Source organism: Apium graveolens, chromosome 5 (assembly GCF_009905375.1).
Source record: "Apium graveolens cultivar Ventura chromosome 5, ASM990537v1, whole genome shotgun sequence".
NCBI lineage: Eukaryota > Viridiplantae > Streptophyta > Magnoliopsida > Apiales > Apiaceae > Apium > Apium graveolens.
In genome coordinates this window covers 50822801-50828800 of record NC_133651.1, presented here as the reverse complement: position 1 = coordinate 50828800, position 6000 = coordinate 50822801, and positions in this window count along the sequence as shown.

Here is a 6000-nt window from a genome sequence, read left to right as displayed (position 1 = left end):
CATTCCATTTGCATACACTCGACGCCTGTGACTGTGTTGTCACTGTCAATGGATGTTTGAATTGATTATCCATTGATTACATGATCATCCGTCGATGACTTTGTTGATCATCCGTCAACAGCTTTATTGATCATCCGTCGATAGCTATATTGATCATCCGTCGACAGCTTTGTTAATCATCCGTTGGTAGCTATTTGGCACTTGACTTGATTTCAATTATGCAGAATTACAAGACATCATCTATGTACAATTAATCAACCTATTCAGCATATCTAATTAAAGTCAATCATGACTTATATGCTACTACAGAATCTATACAATGGTGTATGCAGAAATGTGCTACAGTCTTATTATTACATAAGCTACTCACTCGATGGATAATAAATCATCATCCGTCTGGACTATATTGAGTCATCCGTCGGGACTATAATCCTTATCCGTCGAGTGCTACATTTTTCACTAAGTAAAATCTATCAAGGTATTTTGTTAATGAAATCATCAAGTTCACAACATATACACAACAATCTCCCCCAATTTATGTCTACTGGAATTGTAGCCATAAATTAAGAGAAACTTGATGATAACAAAACACCCTAAAAATACAACTTTAAAAGAAAGTAGATAATACTGTAAAGTGCTTTAATTAACAAAATGTACAAAGTTTAGCTCACAGTCATTTTCAAGGTGCTCCTCTAGCCTGAGTAGATTTATCTAGTTCCTTGAAGGTCTGGATCTCTTTCCAAGCTTTCTGTTGTTTTCTTCTATCTGATTTTGGAGTTTTCTGTGGAATTCCAGTTCATCAGATTCTGAGAGATTTAGCATTTCTTGCATCTCCAAGAGAGTCTCATTGTTAGAGATGCTCAATTGGTCTTCTAATCTGAAAAATCTTCTCACTCCTTTGTCATCCATGAACTCCATCAGCCAGTAGGGCCTTAGATGCACTCTTCTCACTGTGTAAGGGATAATTAGAGTCTTTGGGAGTGCATCTTTAGCTCTAAAACTCCTCAGTTCTTCAATCTTCTTTATAACCAATCTTCTTGCAGTTACATTGAACCCAAAGTTCTTCTTGAAAGATGAATAAACCTTAATCTGTACAGCTTGGCTTTCTTGAAGGATCCTGTGAAGTGGCCATTGAATCTCCTTTCCTCTCTTGTACTTGAAAACTAACCTTTCAGGTAGATTTCTGTATGCATCAATTCCCCTCACTTCTTCTAATTTATCCAGATAGAGATTTAGATCAGATAATTCCTTGATATCACACAAGTACATGTAATCTCCCTTGTTGACTTTAGATTGAGCTTGGACTAGAGATTTGGATTTGAGAGGTAACAACTTCACTTTCTTGACTGCTCTTGACTTTGTTCTCTTTGGCTTGTTAATGATTGGCAAATTGAAGTCAGGAATTGGTAGGCTCTCCCAGTCTATTTGCTCATCCTTAGGCATAATAGGTTCACCATGAATGTTCCTATAAGGATCCACCACCTTGATGTCTTCAAATATCACAGTGGGTTTTGATGCTTGAGTTGTAGTTGGAGTGGATTCCTTGGGAAACTGATCCTTCAATTCCTTGCCAACAAAGTTTAATTTCCTTTTGGTTCTTTTGGCCAATTTCTTATATCTTTGAGTTTTCTTCTGTTCTGATTCAACTTTCTTCTTTGGATCTTGAGATTCAGTGATTCCAGATGGCTGAGAAGGAATCTGTTGTGTTGGTTTCACAGCTTGTAGCTTGGCTAAGATAGCAGCTTGCTCTTTCTTTTGCTCAGCCTTTTTGGCATCTAGAGTAGCTTGCTTCTTTTCCTGCTTCAATCTTTCCTTTTCTTCTCTCTTTGCTTGAGCAAATTGAGGATGTCCAGCCACCACACAAATTTCTTTCCCATTCCTAAAAACTTTAGCAATTCTTCGTTTTAAAGCTGAATCAGCTGGATCCTTATAGAAGGCAATTGACCTTGACAGAAGCTTCTTCTCATCAGGTTTAGGTGTCTCATACACTGTATCCAAAGGGTTCTTTAATGATAGTTTTAGATAGTTCACCCTTGACTTCAGAATAATTTCAGCCTTTGGAGATTTGATGCAGGATGGCTGTCCTCTTTCCAGATTGTTCATGCTCATTTCATTCACAGAGATCTGTTTGACTTCAGAGTGATGAATGGCTGACTTTACTGGCTCCTTTACTAGCCCAAACTTCCTTTGTATGTCCTCATCAATTTTCTCCTAGTTGATTGGCTTCAACTGCTCCTTTTCAGCTTCTCTTAAAATGGCTGATGCTTCATTGATCAGATCTATACTGTTTGTTACTGGTGGCTTGGTGAAAGCAATTGTGGGCATAATTACTTTACTGATTTGAATTTGAAGCTTCTCCCCCTCACTTGGTCCTTTCCCCCCCTTTTTGTTATCATCAAGTTGAGTAGAGGAGGAGGTTTGAGCAGCCACCAGTTTCTGAAGAAAATCTGTCTGTTGGGCTTGATGAAGATAAATGGCTGTTAGAGATGCTTCCATAGCTGACATTCTTGTATCCAAAGCATCTATCTTTGTTGCAAGATCAGAATTTTTCCTTAGTTGCCTCTTGATGTCAAGCATTGTAGCTTCTGGAAGCTTAGAATCCATTTTGTCTGAAATGGCCTTCTTCATCTCATCAATATCACCCTTGATGGTGTTAACATCTCTAGCATATTGGAAGCCTTGAATCTGTTGTAGTTGCAGAGAAGCAAGATGTGCTTGAAGGAGCTTCTTGGTTTTGGCATTTGTAGTGGTTTGAAGGGCAGAATTTGTCTGATTGATTAATTGAATCAGAGTTATCTTGAAGTAGTGCTCATCACAGTGCTTTGAAAATGCCCATGATGGCATTCCTGATCTTGAACTTGAACCTACTTCTCCCCTATGACAATGCCTCTTCTTCACTATCTCCACCTTCATCACCAAAGAAATCTGCTGAACCACCAGTCTCATAATCCACATCACCAGCTATAGAAGGCAAAGCTGTGATGCCATCCTTAGCTCTTAGCATTGACTGAGTGGTATGCACCAAATTGAGCATCCTTTCTGCATTGTCATTGCCCTGTTCAGCTAGAAGTTGATAGGCTGGAACAGGGTGAGTAAATGCCTCAGTATCAAGGGAGGTGGAATCTATAACAGCTTGAGGTTGCTGAGATAGTCCCTCCCTGTCTGCAATCTGGACATTCATTGACTCACTAGCAATGCCATCCATCCTTATAGCTCCTGTACCTGCATTTCTCTCGTGTTCTCTCTTTTGTTGCATCAGGGTCTCACTCTGGCTCCCCACCCTCACACCCTCACCTTCACCATCTAAGGTGGGACTCCTCTCACTTACTTTTGCCAATCCTGAAGAAATGGATTGCATAGTTTCACTCTTTTCCTCTCCTTTTTCCTGGGAGCAACCCAGACTCTCACTCATAACACTCTCTTCCCTCAATCCTAAGAGTGACTGTACAACCACTAATTCTTCTGCACTAGAAATAAATGAAGTTTGAAGTTGTGCAGAGACACTCGATGGATGAGTAATATCCATCGGGTTAGTGGTTTTGCTATCCGACGGATAACTGCTGTTAAGCTTATCCGTCGGGATACAATCACTACTCGACGGATGAGCAATATCCATCGAGAGAATAGAAATGAATGAACTTGGAATATAAACTATTGTGGACTCTGTGCTGATTGATGATATTTTGGGCACAGATGACTCAACAGTTCCTGAAAGGATTGGCAAATGAGCCAACAAATCATCTAAAAGATGATGCTCACTTGCATTAGATTTTGGCTTCCCCAACAAGGTTAAAGAGGGGGAATCAGGAATTGATGTGTTGATCATATCCACATCCAGAGAATTTGTAGGAGAATTTGGTGTTTGAGGTACTTCTATCACTAGAGACTTTGGCTGTGACTCCACATTTATTGGAGCAACATCAAGCTAAATTTGTAGAGGTACAGTGACTGTGTCTTTAGCACCAGTTTGCACAGTGTGTGTACCCTGTGCATCCCCAAGGGTTTTGGATTTCTTCTTTCTGGCATAATTTTGGGGTGAGCTTGTGTCCCTTACCCTCTTGGCCTGTTCTCTTGGTTGAGAGCTTTGTTCAATAGTTACATTATTTTGGGAGGATGCAACTAGAAATGAGCTTTTATCCTTTTTAAGCACTACAGTTTGTTGGGAAACTGCAGTGTGGCTAGAATGGGAACCACTCAACTCTCCATCCTTATCCTTAGGGTTTCTTTTATGTTCACCCTTTCCCTCACCTACCTTGCCCTCCTTCACACTCCCCTCTTTGGTTTTGGTGGATTTCGCAACTGGTATCTTTTGAGAGATACCAGAGGGGGCTTTCTTTGATTTGGATTTTGAAATTTTTGTTGGTTTGGTAGCTCTGGTAGGAAACTGTTGGGTCATTGACACAGTTGCTATAACTACACTAGAATTTAAAAAAACTAGTGAGGTTGGAATAGTAGTAGGGATAGATGAACTTACCTCACTTACCTGAGGTGCTTCCATTACAGGGAAATAGAAAAATGGCACTTCTCTGTGATGATTTTCCCTGTTCAAATCTGCAATGATTCTTCTCTCTTGAACCAAACAATCTAATTTTTTGTTTGGGATCTCAAGCACAATTTCCTCAGAGAGGTGGTTAGCTAACATCATGAAGAATCTGGCATAATAAACACTTTTGCCCCTCTTATTTAACTCTCCTAATTTAAAGCTGAACTCAAACAAAATAAGGTCACTAAAATTAAAGTAATTATCTGTAACTAGCATGTAGAGCATGTTAAGCATGAAAATATTGACAGAATCAAAATTACTGATTTTACCAGAAAAGACCTTGGTCACTATATCACACATGAAACTCCATTCCTTCCTAAGACCCAATCTCCTAATGTCACTCAACTTAGAAGTAGAAAGAGCATAGTTCATGGAATTTAACATATTAACTATTTTAGTGTCTGTGTGTGGTGAGGTCACAATATTATCAGGAATTTTGAAACATGCTTTGATAACATCACTATTAATACATAATTCCTTACCTTTAATGGTGAGTATGATGGTCTTATCAGTTGAGTTGTATGTAGCAGTGGTCCACATCTCTTCAACAACTTCACAAAAGATGGTGGGTGATTCCAGCATGGCATAGTAAAGCTTGCAGTTCTTCACAAAATCCATTATTTTGTGGTAGTCACCAGAATGCTGAATCCCCTTGTTCACTAAGGCTGTGAAGTTATTCTTCTCATAAATGAACCCAGTTTGAGACATAATCTTGACAACAGGCGCCATTGTTAGAGAATAAGAGTTTGCAGAGAGAGAGAGTAAGTGCTTTGAAAGAGAAAGAAATTGGAGCAGATAATTTGAGAATGATAAAAGAAAAGCAATGGAAATGAAATTGGCTTTTATACTATCTCAAAAATAACTGCCAAAAATAATAAAGTAAAATAAAGTAGCCAATTAAAATTGCCTAAAATATCTGTTTAAAAATAAACTGTAAAAATTCCATCAATTATCCGTCGTGTTATGCTTACAAACTGTAAGTATACTCGATGGATAATGTTCAGGAAATTAACGGCTAAGATTAAGACAATTTGACGGATGAGGATAAACTGTTATCCGTCGAGTGATAAAGTATTCCAGAAAAATAATTGATTTTTATTAGCAAATTGTATTCCGACGGATGATCAAACTCGATGGATAACGATCATCCGCCGAGATGTAAATTTTGACTTAGCCAAAATTTCATCCTAGACTGAAAAATCAATTTAAATTTCTGGCTGCATTACAACTTGCAAATTATCTCATAAGGATTTAAGAATAATTAAGCATACCTAACTCACTTACCAACCTTGAGAAGGTGGATTCATTCAGTGGCTTGGTAAAAATATCTGCAAGCTGCTTCTCACTTGGAACAAAATGTAGTTCCACAGTACCATTCATTACATGTTCCCTTATGAAGTGGTACTTGATGTCTATGTGCTTTGTCCTTGAATGTTGTACTGGATTTTTAGTGATGG